The sequence below is a fragment of the Drosophila eugracilis genome, unplaced genomic scaffold, assembly GCF_018153835.1.
Source record: "Drosophila eugracilis isolate 14026-0451.02 unplaced genomic scaffold, ASM1815383v1 contig_2154, whole genome shotgun sequence".
Taxonomy (NCBI): domain Eukaryota; kingdom Metazoa; phylum Arthropoda; class Insecta; order Diptera; family Drosophilidae; genus Drosophila; species Drosophila eugracilis.
The window spans coordinates 10,589,597-10,606,391 of NW_024573038.1; the positions used below are offsets into that span (position 1 = coordinate 10,589,597).

At 39.9% G+C, this 16,795-nt stretch overlaps 1 non-coding gene across 1 annotated transcript; it reads left to right on the forward strand.

Moving 5' to 3' along the window:
* Positions 1-1,626: 1,626 nt before the first annotated feature.
* Trnal-caa lies at positions 1,627-1,752 on the forward strand. The gene is made up of 2 exons: positions 1,627-1,664; positions 1,708-1,752. It is a non-coding gene; the product is annotated as a tRNA-Leu (tRNA).
* The last annotated feature ends 15,043 nt before the right edge of the window (positions 1,753-16,795 follow it).

The following is a 16,795-nucleotide window of genomic DNA, read 5'->3' on the forward strand; positions in this document are numbered from 1 at the left end:
AAGTTAAGTAGATTTTTTGCATTTTAAAATATGGAAACTTTAAATACAAACGTATTTCTCTCAGTGTACGGACAACCTATGCCCCCGTCCAACGAATTTTATGCATTGGAAATTAACACAACAAACTTTTCGGCTTGGCTGACCAAGCAGACACCGGCAGACCAAGAGCTCATGGCTGTCATTACCCGAAATCCATTTGCCGCCCCCCCGGGGCTCAAAGGGGGCATGGCTGGTTGGCTTGGCTGGCAGATCTCTTTCGCATTGTAATAATACGGCTCTCAGCCGCATCCCCTTCACCCATCCCAGGCCATGTATCCGATTGCAGTCCATAACAGCTGGAAGCACGTAAATCTCATTGTTTCGATGCGTTTTGCATGCGTTTGAAGTGTCTGGTTGTCGATTCCGATTTCGATTTCAATGCCGGCGTCTGCCCCAATCCTCTGACTCCTTCGCCCTCTCATCATTCCCATTCCCCCTGCCCACAAGAAGGCTGCATTTGATAGCCTGCCTGCCTCCGCATGAGGAGTTACTTTTCGTAATGCATAATACGATACCCATTAGGATGGAGGAGAGATCAAGTGTTTGGGTTATTGACTTGTTTTGAGAAAATCAAACTGGTAATTAGAAAATTATTCGATTTTTTATTCTTTAAATAATATTTTTACCTTAAATGAAATAAATTCAAGTAGTTAAGTAAACTTATATAATGTAATCGGTACTTTCGTTCTCGTTACTAAAACGCTTGAAATATATCTTATATGGTTTTTTTTTTTACTGACAAATACATCACAGCAGCTGGCGGGGGGTTAAATAAAGCCTGTGGTTTCAGCGCCCGGCGACAAAGAGGAACAACTCGATTCACTCCTCAGCCGCAGCCTGCGGGCTCTGCAATTGACTTGAACTCGTGGCGCATCAATCGGGTGTGTGCTATTGGGTGTGTACACTCAGAGAAAATAGAGGTATTGAAGAGGTGCTTATACTTAAAAGAAAAACCTCTAAGTTACCAATGATAAATTTTTAAAAAAAATGTATAAATCTAAACAATATAGAAAAAAAAACCTTTTTCAAAATAGTTTTTGATTAATCAGAAATTTTGTAGAAAATTTATAAAATAATTCAATAATATTATATTAAAATTAAAAGCTAATTTAAAAATAAATTTCACTTTCTTTTTTCCCAGTGTATGGTTATGCTGTGTGTGGCACTTTTGTTGTTGCTGGGCTGCGGTTTTGGGTGATTTTTATGATGAGGCCCCCGGGCAACGGAGGACAAGGCTCGATTCGGTTTTGATTGCCCTGCCGGAAACGGTGCTCAGGTTACGATTTAGCAGCGATTTAGCCGAGCGTGAAATGGCAACTGCAGCACTTAACCACATAGCAACCGGCAACAGTGACACCAGCACAAACACACAGATGCCGCCAAGCTTTTATCACCTTTTTTTTATCTTTTTTTTTCTTTTTTGATGGTGGCGATGGATGATGTGTGGCTCGCATTCCCCATTTCCCTGCGCAAACGAATATTTTTGTTTGTAATGCCAAAAAATTTCTCTTTTAACTTTGCTTATCTAATTGCTGTTCTATAAATAGCCCACAGCCCAAGAGGATAAATTGTCGCCGGAAAGCCAATGTCAGGATGGCCGAGCGGTCTAAGGCGCCAGACTCAAGAGCTAAAAATCTCTTACCCTTCGCAGAGGGGTTCGATCGAGCGTTCTGGTCCTCTCTGAGGGCGTGGGTTCGAATCCCACTTCTGACAAATCTTTTTTTTTTTTTTTTTGGCAGTTTTTTACTTTTCTAAATACTTTAAGAGAAAATTTGTCAGTTTTATTACATATTTCTTCTTTATTAGGGGCTTGATGTTTAATTTTAAATTTTAAAGGCCTCTTTCTCACTTCCAAAGATCCAAATAGGTCTTAAATAGCTACAAAGGCTTTCGAATTTAATAACAATAACAATAATGTCCGTTTCAATATTTAATAATATACTCTCCCCCAAAAAATTCTCTTATCTTTAGTTCCATTTCATTCTCGCCAGATTTACTTCAGCTGCCTTTGGTTATCCACACTAAACCTTAAATCTTATTCCCGCACCTCTTAAAACCACGTCGTTGCATGGCTCCCTTCTCTCTCGCAGCATGTCTGCTTCTAATTAGATTTTCGTTTTTATATGTTTCTTTATGGTTTTTCCAACACGTGTTAGGGTCTCCTTCCTCGTTTTTCATGCCCTTAATTTTCTCTCCCTCCAACGACTGCACTTGAATGCACTTGTCAAAGTTCTGAGCTGTCGCCTACGTTGGTCCAATGCATTCCACTTTCGCAGCCACAGACAACATCGAACGACGGGGGAGTCCGAACCGTAAGCCACGCGTGCCACAATAGGCAGGCACCTCTGTGCACCCCACCTACCATTCCCCAATGATGGCCAACTGGAAACTCGATTTAAATCCAGTGCATATGCAAAGTGTCACGTAATTTCAATTACACAGCTTCAAAGACAGAGACAGTTGCACTGTGAAAAAATATGTAGTTATACTAGGAAAAATTCTAGGGATTTATTTAAGATCAATAAGAACTGAAAGTTTTAAGTACTCATCCATAAATATTAACCACTTAAAAAGAAAAAAAACATTTTATAAAAATCAGTTTTTCATTTTTCCGCAGGTTTTCCATTGAGAATAGAAGAGAAAAAATAATTTGGCTGTTTCTCCCTCAGCGATAACAAGTTTTATAAACTAAGCCAAGCGACAACGGTGCGTGCCACGCCCCCTAATGCCACAGTGCCCCCTTCTCTACTCCTCTACTGTAAAGTCCGGGAAAGTGGGCGCTCAGAACGCGTGTTGCATGTCAATCGCGGAATGCACTTGCCAGAGAGGGGGGTTAAAAGGCTTGGGCAAGAAACCAAGAGGAGGATATAGAAAAGATATAGAGAGAGGGAAGTGACAAAGCCAACGTCTGACAATGGCCGTGCGGCTTAGTGACCCATAATGCGTTTGCCAAGAGACCAATTGAGTTAGCCCACTTCCTAGGCTTCGTCGTTTGTTACCCAGTTTTCTTGTTCCTCCTCCTCTGGCCAATTGTGTTCCTCAGTTCCTCTTTGCTTTTTCTTACCCTGAAACCTTGTAATCTACATCTTCAACATCGCCTACGCGTTCTATCGTTCTTGAGCTTGAGCTCAAGCTCGACTTTTCCTGTTCTACTTATTGGCCTTGGAGGCTTGAGTACTCTTTCAAGAAGCTTTATTACTTTCAGGGAAAGTTAGAAAATATTTCGATTTAAATATTTAATAGGTGTTATGTAAACTTTGCTTTAAAATCTTATAGCTTGTACATCCCCATCCCAAGATAGTTTTCTTCAAAGAGCATTCTAAGTTTCTCTCTTCCCTAAAAAGGCACTCACCTTCTGGACTTTTTGTTTGCCACCTGCAGTTGCCTCCTCTCTCACGTTCTTTCCTAGCGTAAATAATTGGCTGGCGTTACAAATCCGTTTTAAATGTGACTCGTGTTGCTGTTGTTGTTTGGTTAACTGAGCAGGGAAATTGATTTTGTCTCGTTCGAGCTGTTGTTGTTGTTGTTGTTGCTGTTAAGTCGCTTGACATATGGACTTCCATTGATGGTTACCACCACAGTACGGGCGGCATAGTACAGCAACGGCCATAACCGACATGACCGGCGGCATGTTACCAACAACAAGCGCAACCGCAAAGCCTTTTGTTCCGCTTCCAACGACCGCCGGACATTGCTGCATTGCACGTGTCCCCGAACTCATCTAAAAACAGTAATGGGCCAAAAACACCTGCCTGGCACCTCAATTTGAAGGGCATGATGATATATATAGAGAGAGAGGGAAAGGAGGTTTAGGGAGGAGGGATGGTTCCTGTTGCAGTTTGGGGTACTTAGCGGTTTTCACTGCATCATTAATTTTGATGCGCTGATGTTGATGATGCTGTTGCACTTGCAACAGTTGGTTTAAGGTACTTAGATTTAGATTTTAAAGACTTTTTAATAAGAATTTAGATTTAGTTAGATTAAAAGTAAGAAACTTTCATGATGTTATGTTAAAAAATGATAAGAAGTCCTCTTAAAACAGTCTTTATTTTGTATTATTTTTCTTAAACTTTTTGATTTCACTCTTATACCCCCAAAGGGTACTGAAATGGTACCTTATCATCGCTTTCATTTACCGATTTGGCTGCCTGGACCAAAACTCCACTCAACTGAATATAGCTTTTGCGGTTTAGGTTGATGAACTTTTGGCAAGGTTAAGAAATGGAAGCAGTGGGGCTATGATAAGCTTTGTGGTTTATTAGGGATTTGGCAGCAAAGAGAATTAAAAGATGAGCTATATTAATCCATCTTAAAAGATGCCCAAAGCTTAATAGAAAAATTATTACGAATACTCAAATAATTTTAAGATTTTCTTGTAGCTTTTCCAACTTTTCATAACCTTAAAAACTAGCCTTTAATAATAATCTTTTAATATCACATTCTTAATAATCCAATTAAACGCAATCCTCCTCCAATTAAACCCCCTTTAGCCTTCAGTTATTTTCCCATCGCATCCCCATGACCGACCGATCAGCCAAATCGCTGACAATTTCATCAATTTGCCAGACACGACTCAGCCATACCATTTCGATGGGGGAATGAATCAAAGCCAGCCCGCAATCTGGCCACCAATTCCAATTTTTGCCTTATCACTCGGGCACAAAAGGCGGTTCTCTAATTAGCTGCTGACTGGTTAAGTCCTCCCCCACCCCCCTTTGGACTGGTCATCTACGATTCAGCCAATCCTCGACAGACTTTTCAAAGAGAGGGAAGGAGAGAGAGAAGGCGGCAATGGGAAAGGCATGCAATTGGCATGACATTGCCGTGTACAAGCCTGGGACAAAGCCCAAAAACCGAATTGAAAGCCAAAGAAGTGAGGGCCATGAGGTGAGGCGATGGTGCAGATGGAATAGTTCAGCCATGGCGTTGAGGCTTGGAGTCGCCACCGGTGGTGGCATGTGCGATGCGATGTTGATGCCGGCACGTAATGAGCGCATTACGCACTTCGAGGCGGTCGACGGGGGGACCAAGACAAGAGCTGCCTGATAACAAGGCAGTCCTTACAACCAGCTTTATTCGCAATTTTCACACGGAGAGAAATATAAATGACTCTGTTGGTGAGATAGGAAAGGAAAAGCTAACAACGGTTAGAAGAAAATGAAAGGAAATTGGTTAATTTTCTTACCTTTGCTTCCCATAACTTGTAAAATATTAAAAATTAACTTAATACCTTATATAATATAATATTTTATAGCTTAGAGTTTGTGTCCTTCAGTGCAACACTCCGTTGTCCGAAGATGCCTTGTTATCCTTGCCACATTATCGCCTTAGCCGAATACCTGGCGCATCTTGAGTGTGTAACATTGTTGCAATCAAGTCCAAGTCCCTGTCTATTACCATCTCTTTTTCGCCTTATTGCAGCCTCCGTCTGTCTGTCTGGCGTTTGTTGTTGTTGTGCACGCTCCGCTTTTCAGCCTGCGGTGAGGCTAAGGACAATGTCTTGCAATTCCCCTCCCCCATCATGCAACTGCTGCAGCCGCCCTCGTTCCACTTACGCGTGTGTGTGCTCAAGTAGCGAAAGGCCCCCGGCAAGAAAATCAAGCGGTGCAACATTTGTTTTTCCCATTTTGCGGGAGTACTTTCGGTTAGAGGGTATCAAAATTATATCTGGCTAAGAAGGTAATTTATATTCTTAAGAAACTAATGTTTAGAATATCATATAGTAATCATAATTAAGTTCTATATAATCTTTAACCTGAAATCTGTCATCATCTTTAGTACCTAAAGATCACATTAAGGGGTATTCCAAGCCTCGTTAGGTTACTTCATATTTATTTTCTTGTTTCTTTTGGATCCCCAACGGATAGTCAAGACCCCTTTTGCTACTTCAAGTTGGCTAGTTTGGCGCTTTGCCAGGTTCCAAGGAACCAGGGAGGTTGGCTTTTTCCCCGAGTCAGCGAAGAAGGAGGAGGTGGCCAGGCCAGGCCAGGCCAATATGTGTGTTGCACTAGTTTTAAGGCCAAAGACGCACAGCTGAGCTGCACATTTTGCAACATGTTTCGGTGCACCGAATGCAATGCCATGCCCCAAGCTGCAATTCCCCCAACTGCATTCTCCCCCCCGCCGTTACCGATCTGGTTTTTGGTTTTCGGTTTTGCGGTCTCTGGAAATCTCGAAATCCGTCGTTTTGCCGCTTGACTCTTGCAGGTGTGCTTCACACGACTTGTCAGTGTCAGCGCCAATTTTTTTTTTTATTTTTTCATATGCTCCGCGCTCTATTTCTTCGAGTTTTGTGGCATAGACAAAGAGTGGCAAGCTGTTTTTTTTCCTCTATGTTTGTGGAATAATTTGTGGGTTAAATATTGAAAGACCCCAAAGGAATTTGCATGGTTGAGGTAGATGGAAGGCAAGTGGGAAATTATGAAAGTATTTTTGGGATGATTTAAGGAAAACTTAATGTTAATATCAAAGAACTTATAAACCTGTAACTAAGACCAAGGGCCTTGACCTCCCACACCTCCTCGTTTAAGGCCACCGACCCTCGTTGCACACATGACACGAGATCGTTTGGCCCGGCCCTTGCAACCGATCTGCATGTGCCTGAAGAGTCACACTCAACCAATTAACTAAACTTCGCCTAATTAAATACTTAATCGAGCTTGAAACTGCCGGCTAAGAGAGCACAAATTGAAGGCAGCTGTGAGCCTAATTAGCTGGAATCTCACAGACAAAATTTGAAAGTTTCTCCACTCATAAATTTATGTAATTTGACAAAACAAAAAAAAAAAAAACGAAGGAAGAAAAAAATCGCACATAATTTCTAATGTGAGATAAAAATCTAAAAAAAAAAGAAAAAAACAAAATCAAAGGCTAGAGCGGCGCTTCCTTAAGTCCCCGAGTCTATTAATTTGAAATGGCCTGAGATAAATTACTAAATGACTGTCGCTTACGTGTGATCCATCCATCAATGCCATCATTAAGCCAAACATTTGACAGAGCGGCAATGGAACGGCCACAGGATGGTAGGTCTAACTTTTCCCCTCCTCTCCTTCGTCTTTACTTTATACACATAATATATATCTCTGCCTATATCTTTCCCTTTTGTGCAATATTCCCAGTTTGAACTGCAAAAGTTCCCAATCTCAATCCCAGCCCCCGGAAAACAACAACTCACTTCTGGTTTGGTCTTAGACGAGGACCAGAGACCCCACAGGTCTGTCTTTCAGCAACTGTCGGGGTCTCAGTATCGGAGGCGACGTCTTCGTCCAAGCCGCTGTCATTCGAAGCTACCTCTGGGATCGCTTTGGGTCTGGATCTCGCGGGCTTCGCTTTTTGCTGGGACTGATACCCTGGAAATGGAGGGCTTTTCTGTTGATCAATCGGAGGTGAACGGCGCTTAAGAATGAGGCAAAAAAGTTTCTAACATTTTTAGCTGACTAATCAAGGTTTTTAAAGGATTAATTTATCACCTAATCTTCCCTAGGTACTCCCCAGGTCGACCCCTCTCCCTCAAAATCCGCCTAGGGTGCTGTCAATAGGCTTCCCTCGCCAAAGGCAAACCGCCGGCACTCAGGCGTGTCCAGGTATTTGTTGTTGATTATGTTGATAAGTGGCCGCCACATATTTTCCAACTGCACTTGTAATAATTTGTTTGCCATTCCGCCGCTCAACCACGCTGTAATCAATGCCGCCAAAAGTGCGGTGGTTGGGGGTGGTGATGGAAAATCAGGGGACAGACACGAGAAGTGGCATTCCTTTAGACGGAATATGTTGGCCTCTGTGGGAGCCGTCTTTCTGTATATTTTTTTTTTTTTTTTGCTGTTGTTTTTCCCTCACTGTCCCCTGTCACTCTTCCCAAGTTCCAGGAATCAAAAGTATTTGGCGTGCGGGTTTATCTTTTTGATTTCGTTTCGTTACTTCTGGTATTTTAATGAGTTTGGAAAAGGTCTCCTCTCCACTCCCCCTTTCTCACATCAAAAAAGTTTATGAAATGGTTGCTATTAGCAGCATTTCCCATCCATCCCTAGCTAACTTTGATGTGAACCCAGCTGAACGCACGTGTGCCCTGAGATTGCCAATATCCGTCGATATATATTCCAGTTCTGTCGATGCCAAGACAATGGCAAAATATGCAGATATGATAATGAAGCATCTTACAAGCGAAACTACTCTAAACCCTAGGCTAAAGCCAAGGAGCCTGATGCATGCCTGAATGGCTGGCTGGCTGGCTGGCTGACTGGCTGGCTGGCTCCGTCATAAATTAAATTATTGTGTACTGAAACAAGAAAAGTGAGAGCTAGTTGTGTAGAAAGAAGGGTGGTGCCCTTGCCAAGCTGCCTGGGAATTGATAAGGAAAAGTATATGCTTTTCTTGGAAAATAGATAATCCCAAGGGTCAGCCCACGGGGGGATACCAACGCTAGGTATCAAATATTAATGGGAAAAGAGTGAAGAATAAAAGTTTAGTTTCTAGTTAATGTATACCATCTTAGGGTTATCTTTTTGGGAATATAACCTTTTCTTTTTTTTTTATAAATATTTTTCTATTTTTAAGCTTATTACAAAAATCCCAACCTTTCCTTTCCTGGCATTTTCTTGCATTTTCCTGCATTTCCAATCTTTATTACCCCTTTAAAGCGGCTGGCTTCTTTGAAATTTGCAAATTTCCATTGAACTGCATTAAAATTCGACATACCCCCACCCAATTGGGAGGGAGACTGACCCACCCAGAAAAGTGGAATCAACTTGCAGTCCAACTTTCGCCGGGCCTAGATCAAGCGACATTCGAACATTCACCCAGGGAAAGGGCGGCTTTGATTGCAATTATTTCGTGTGGACTTGGTCTTTCACTTTCCCAAAACACAAGCCGAAAGCATAAAAAAAGAACTTCGCATAATTTAGTCGCTTTGCCATTTAAATGGAGCACAAGTGTAACTAATCTCCAAGCGACATCCACTTGGCATTTTTTTTATTTGGGTGCCTTTCACAAACAAAAAACCAAAAAAAAAAAAAAAGGAAACCTGAATGGAGTACGTGGCCAAAAAGACTCCAGCCATAGTCGAGGTTGGTTTTTGCCTCCTTTTTCTAGGTTAGCCACATGGATTGGCAGAGTCTGAGAGGAGCGGAGTGGAAAAAAGGCACCTGCGGCCAACAACCAGGCCAACAGAAATATGCCAAAAGCGTTGACATTTCGTGCGGTTTCCATTGCAATTAGAAGCTGTAGAAGCCAACCCAGTGAACTTCGATCTGGTTAGAAATTGAGACGGCACTGGGAGAAAATTATAAGAAAAATTTGTTTTCTTAAAAATTTATTATATAGTTAAAGGTCTTAATAAACTTTTTTTTATTTACTTTTTAAAACTTTTTTAAGCTTAAACTTAAATCTAACAATCAAAACCATAATTTCCCTTAGTGAGTTTAGTTTTTGGGGCATTTCTTTGTAATTGATTTGCCATGTTAGTTGGGCAAATAAAGACTGCCCATAAAATGAAATTAAATATTGGCTCAGCCACTGACCAAAGGCTGTCCGAACTAGTAGTGAAAAGCTGCCGGGCCAGGCCAACATTTAAATTTCTTATAAACAAATCTTTTCCATTATCTGGCCAGGAGAGTAGCACGTGCAAACACGTGCTTTCTGTGGGTCAACGGAGGTCGGGCCATCCATAAAGCTCTCTTATGTGGAGGGAGAGAAGGAGAAGGGAACACTCAACAGCAAGAGCTTGGTAAACTATTAAAAACTTTGACCCAAATATAATAAAACAGAAATTTACTTGGACCAAGAAAGATGTGAGAGTTGTGAGAGATACTCTATGGAAGATGTACTTTTGATATATGAAAAAGTAACTAACTGAATATAGTAACTAACTTTTTTAAGATTAGTAAAGACTAGTGAAGTCTAGACGTCAATATATATGTTTTCTGCAATCTTTAAATCAAAATTTCTTTTGAAATAATCAAAAAATCTCTCAAAAAAAGAGAGAAAAAACTTAACTTTTCCAGGCTGAATAGATTGTAAGTTAGTGCAAGTCGAGAGAAGAGATGCATCTCCCCAGTCATGATGGCTCCCCCAATCTGTTAACAGCTTTTCCCTTTCCAACCCCAACTTCCCCCAATACTTCCGCCTCAACCCAAAAACCCTTTAAAAACTCTCAGCCAAAGTAGAGCAGAAAAAAGTTATGATTTAGAAATTAAAGTTTGCACATAGCAGTAGTAATTTTTTATTTTCTAATACTTTCATATGGGAAAGTTTCCGCTATAGGTAGGTAGGGTAAGGTAGTTTGGAGCAGCGTAAAGCTGCCGTAAAAAAAGAACCCTGGCTAATGACAAAAGTATAAAGATTGTCAGGTTGTTCTGGCTAATCCATATGGAATGCACTCGACGCAGAGCAGAGGAATGCATAAAAGTTGCGTGCAAGTTGAGAATCGAAAACTTTTTCCAGGCAGCAGTAGCAGCAGCAGCAGGTGCTGTCTTTTGGCCGTTTTAAACAAAGGATGGAGCAATGTTGACCGAAATTTAAGGGACTAATATAAAGGGATTGCCAAAAAAGGGGATGTTAGAATATGTTTTTTAACAAGGTTACTTTGTGGTTAGAAATCTAATCTGTAATCATTACTAAATTGTAATTTAACTCTTTTGTAACGAAAAACAAAGCCAACACCTAATATTTGCCCTGACTTCAATTTATTTTAAATTAACAATTGTTTTACTTTTAATTAAAAATAAATTCTGAACAGGCATTATATAAATATCAAAGTAACGGTTAAATATTTACATTTCCTCTAATTTACTCTCCCTATTTACCAGCGTACATAAGTGTTTGCCTTTGTTGATTGAAAATTCGCATTAAATCACCAGTTTTTGGTCCAGCTTTTCTCGTAATGGCCACGAAAGCCACTCGACATTAAAACAATTGTGAATGCATTTCGGACTCCATTTCAATGCCAAAATTAATATGCTACCATAAACTACGAGAATGGGTTGGTCTATGCACTATATTTCCCATCCCGCAGAATGATGCACTGAGGAAAATTGGGTTTACAAAAGATCATAAGATTAGTAAGTCTTAAAAAGAGCTTAAAAACTTGTTTTCTTAAACGGTTTTCTATCAATAAAATATCATTACCATTTAATCTATCAATTTGATAGTTCAAAATATCTCACTATAAATTTCTTTCAGTTCACCAAGGGAAGAAAAGAGCAGGATCCATCCAGCAACCGCAGGAGAATATTCCCCAGGTGAAAGTATGTGAAAGCATGCCATAAATCGCTCGCCTTGTTTGTGGGGGTGTGTGTATGTCTATGTGCCTGTATCTTTGTGTGTTGGCCAGTATGATAGTGTTTGAGTGGTAAGGGAGGGGGGCGTGGTGTCAAGGGGGCGAGGGCATTGGTACTGGTTTTGGCTTCAAGCGATTAGAATTGATGTGGGTTACTAAACAAACATGAAAGGCTATTACGTTAAGCGTTGCGTTGCGTTACGTTATATTATGTTCTGTTACGTTACAAGGGAAATAGGTTTTCACACTCCCTTGCTGTACTCAAATATCTTTACAGTTTTGGTTTCCCTTCTTATCAGAGCTTAATTAAATATTTTGCTAGATGACTGGCTGATAGAAGTTAAGCTAGATTTTGGTTGGGAAAGGGTTATTGATTGATGGAGTTGTGGGAGTAATTTTTAGCGGCTTTCTAGAACAAAGTTTGTCATTCATTGGAATATTGCGTTGTTATTTTAAACTAACTTTTACTTAAAAGATCATTCGTTCTTAGTTTTAATGATGTTATGGGTGAAGAGAAGGTGTTTACCTGTTTATATTCAACGCTTTTATCTTTTTAAAGCTCCTATTTACATGAAAATTTAGTTGTCATATTTATGTACTTATGTGGGAGTAGCAATTATACATACAAAAGTTTATACATATGTATGTAGGAATGCTATATATGTAACTTCCAAAAACATACGAAAACAAAATATCAAAAACAATGAGATGTCTATAAAAGCTAGCAACGAGTTGCCACCTGGCAAAAGAAGAACAAAAACGACGGAGAAGTTTAAAACGACGAAGAGTTGCCACCTGACGAAATAAAATAATCAAAACAACAACGGAGAACCTTAAGGCAAAGACGAGAAGTTAAGCGAAAGCAGTAGAAAACGACGATGAAGATTAAGACGAAGGCGAGAAGTTTAGCGAAAGAAGTAAAAAAAGGACGGAGAAGATAAAGGGATTAAGGATGAAGATTAAGGCAAAGAATTTAGCGAAAGAAGTAAAAAAAAGGACGGAGAAGATTACGGCGAAGATGAGAAGTTCAGCGAAAGTAGTAGAAAACGATGAGAGAAGGAACGAGGACACAAGGAACGAAGGAGAGAAGATCTGGCGAAGTGAAGGACGTGATCAAGCGGAGAAAAAACGACGTGACGAAAGACGGATAGATTTCAATTTGAACATTTTATAAAATAACGAAAACTAAATATTGTTAAAGAATATAATATAAACGTAGTCGTAAAAAACACCAAAATTAATATAACCCAATTTATCTAAAAAATCTGTTTTCGTCAAAATATCTCAATGACTGCGACCCATATTCGTGATTTGTGTGATCCCATCGACCGGAATCCCTTAACCCAGCTTTCGGTACCAAAAAATATTAATTACACATTATTAATTTGCCAGCTTTTGCGGACGCAGCGCGATGAACACGAAGAGGATATGAAAAATGATTTGTTTCCTCCTGTTCTGGCAAAGTGGTTCTGATATTATTTAAATGAATTGTTTTTAGCCAACCAACGTTGGATAAAAACACTTTTTTTTTTTTTTTTTTGGCCCGCCTGGTGGAAAAAGTTCTGTTTCTGCGTGGGCGCACAAAAATCCGTTGGGTTACACCATCAGAGGGGTGGGGTAAAACTCCTCCTTTCCGATCTGACCGGAGGCCTATCTCGATTATTGTTTAATACGCTGTCATTAATCAATTTGTTTGCCATTGTTTGGGGCTGTTTGTGTGTTGCGAGTGTTGTGTGTGAGTGTATTTTTTTCCCCGTTGTTGTTTGGCCAAATTAATTATGGCCCCAAACTCGGTTCTGGACTGATAAGCAACAGCAGCACGAATAACGTACAAAACCAGTGCAGAATAGTGACAAATTTTTTTGGCCAGCATAATAAATGACTTTGTTTTTTGGCCTGTCCATTTGAAATAATTGATTATGCCATCCACAAAACTAGGTGAAAGAGGTGAAAGATGTGGAGCAATATAGATTTGGGTAGGGATTTTCATGGATGGCATTTCAAGGTCATAATTGGAAGGTTTTTTTCGGGAATATTTTGGACAGAAAATTGTAGTTTAAAAAAGATTTAAGGACATATGTATATTTTTAAGCTTAATATAAATATTTCAATTTAATTAAGTCTTAAAATAAACTTGAAACCACTTTCTTTTCATATTAAAAACTGCAACCTGATTGACTAAAAATATTTATAAATATTTCATAAAATATTCGCCATCATAAATTTATGGAAACCTTAAGAAAACCTAAACAAAAAAACTAATAAATCTTATTTTCTTATAGATTTTCTCAAGCCCAAAGGCAATTTCATGGGCAATATAAGCAAAGAAAACTAGCCAAGTATTAATATTAAATCGAACATTTATGACCTGGCCTGGGCACTTCATAAGTTCAAAGAGCGAGTTGATGCATTTGCATTGCATATTTTAAATGCAAATATTTACATCAATTAAAACGATTTATTTGCGGAATGAATAGACTACAACCGACTACCAATAGACACAAATAATGGCATATGTGAGTGGGTGGAAAGGGTAGGAAGAGGAACAAACTAACTCAATTAAATTCGCTCACATTGAAGTGCATCAATTACCTGAAGAGTCCTTGAAAGAGCTTTGAGCTTTGCCAGATTCATTTTGATTTTTGATTTCTCTTTCTTTTTTTTTCCCCCCATTTTGATTTCATTTACCTCAAATGCACTTGATAAATGCAAATCAGTAGCAAATCACTGGTAAAATCCTCATAGAAATATTTGTGCATATCCAACAGATACACAGTTGGAGTATCTATCTATCTTTTTGAGGTTGCGCCTTCAGGTTGAGATTTCTTTTGGCCATTTACAAATTGCTCAATGTCTGTATGGCTGTAATAAATTATTTATGTTATTGCGGCGTTGTCAATAAAGACATAAGTGCGCACTATCAAAGCGGATTGACATCGAGCGGGGGGGGTGGTTCAAATTGCTCCGGGGGAATCGGTTTCGAGCAATTACTATATGCTATATATGCTATAAGCTTTTGGGTTATACCAGCTGCAGCAACACCAACAATGGGGGCCATAAAAGCGCAACCCAAGTGCAGGCCATAAAAGACAAAAAAAAAATGGAAATAACAAAACACAAAAGACCGAAAGAAAAAAAAAAATCCCATTTGACACCGAAATCAAATTAACATACAAAACTTACATTCCACATTACAACCCGGCCAACAACAGACGAAGCTTTTTGTTACCAAAACCAACAAACAATTGAGTTGGGGAAAAATCTGAAAATCACAGTTGGTTGTCGGAGACCTGTCATATAACACTTGTTCAGCTCACTTGCTGGGCATATTTTCTTGCCTGCCACACAGACCACAGAAATTGTTGTTTGTTTTTTTCTCCATATTTTCAGTTTTTCGTTTTTTGGTTTTGTTTTGTTTTGTGTTTTTTGGCATTTACAAAATTCTTGTAGCTGTCGCGTGTAACGACAAATTGGCATTGATGTGGGTGGTGGAGTAGGGGTGGGAGATTGTTGGCCCAAAAGTGCATTCCAACAGGTGTGCGGATTAGCTGACATTAACCAACACTGCCGGCGCCAAGGGGCATATTTATGGATCGATTAATGAACTTCAGTGATGGAGTTAAAGTGCATACATTTCCCATTTTTAACTATGAATTATAGAAATTTAGGTAGTTATCTTTAGATTATATGTTATTTCTTTTTTGGGAGTTTTTTAAGTTTTAAAACAAACAAAATATTGGAAAATAAGGACTTAACTTCTTGAAAATGAAGTCTTAAGCTTAGAAGTTTCTTGAATGCCTCAATTTCTAAGTTATTTGCTGTGTTTGTGATCCTATAAGTGCATCCCCCAAAAATGTGGCATTAAGATGGCTGCATACCGTATCAAAAACCCCCTTTCAAGGACCTTCTCCAGTGCCACTCAAACTGTAATTAAAGCCAACGCTGCTGCTGCTCATCGACTCTTGAAGTCTTTGCAATCCGTTCGCCCAACAATGGGAGTTTAATACTCCAGCCCGAGGCATTTTCAACGCATAATCATTTTTTGTCCCCGAACAGGGATAATAAATATGTCGCAGGCACTTGAGGCAGCAGCCCCTTGCATTTGTGTCGCTGCACACGAAGGAAAATCAACCCCGTGCCACCACCCATACCATGGCATTGCAGGTTCTTGAAACGTGTACGAGGCCTGCACTCTCAATTATGTCTTAATTCGTATCTAATGGATATTTTCTGTGTGAATTTTCATGATTAATCGCTGCCCAAGGGTGCAAGAGGGACAGCAATTACACTGGGAAAGAAAAGGGGATAGAATTTGTTGTTTCAACTTTGGAAAATGTTAAGTTAAGAAAACATAGGATTTCGTTTTTTAAACTTTTCTTACATTTCTTTCCTTAAATTGAGTTTGCAACCTAGATTTAACCTTAGAGGGGACAAATTTCTTTCAGTGTAACCAAAAGGGGGTGGCTTGCCGACTGCAGTTGTTCACACATGTTCACAAAAAGAGTGCAAATATTGGGGGTGGTGGGGCGGACAATGGAAATGCGAGCGATAACTCAACTCCACCGAAGCTTTCCAACTTTCTTTCCCCCTTTGATTTTCACGTTTTTTTTTTTTGAAAATTTACAAGGCGTTCATGCGGGGGTGGGGTGAAATTTGCAATTGCTGGGGTGTGGCATTTCGGCATTAACGGCATATGCACCATATATGTGTTTGTATGGGTTAAATGTATGTGTGCGTAGACGGCGACGTGTTGCAACTTCCGGTGACGTCGACATAGTCGCAAAAAGTGATTACGCGGCATTTGTGGCAGCAGCAAACCGGCGACGGTTTTTGCAAACATTTCCAAGAATGCAACCGCACTTGCCACCCTCCTCTCTCCCCTCCCCGACAAGCACTGCCCACATTTTCGTTGGTAAACAAAAAGCATTTGAAATGCAATTCTCACTTCAGTGGCACATGAACGCCATCTAGCCGCATTTAGGCGAACTATCTGAGAAGGGAGAGAGCGATAGCAAAGAGTGAGATAACGGGAGAGTTTTCCCGAGTGTTTTCTTCCCAACTAGCATTTTTATCTAAACGAGTGAGAGAGGGGCCGCCGGTTCTCTCTGTTTGATTTTTCCTCTCTGTTTATCTTTCACTGCTGCATTTGCATTCTTTTTCGGCTTTGTTGTTATTGTTTTTGCTGTGACCGCTCCCAAAAAATCAGATTTACATTTCCTTATTCTTATTGTTGTTGTTGGCTCTTTTTTTTTATTTATTTATTTTACTTAGCATCGAATCTGATAAGAATGTTATGTGTGTGCTGGGCGAGCAATGAACTTATTGGACAATCTGTGGGCAGGTCTAATTGGGATGGGTCAATGCAACCCGTGAAGGCTAATTAGCTGTGGGCGGCGGAAGTACGTCGTCTTATTGGATTAGAAAATGGATGATAGGACTAATGGAAATCCTAAGATTTTCTTTTGCTTAAGGTTTGATAAGATA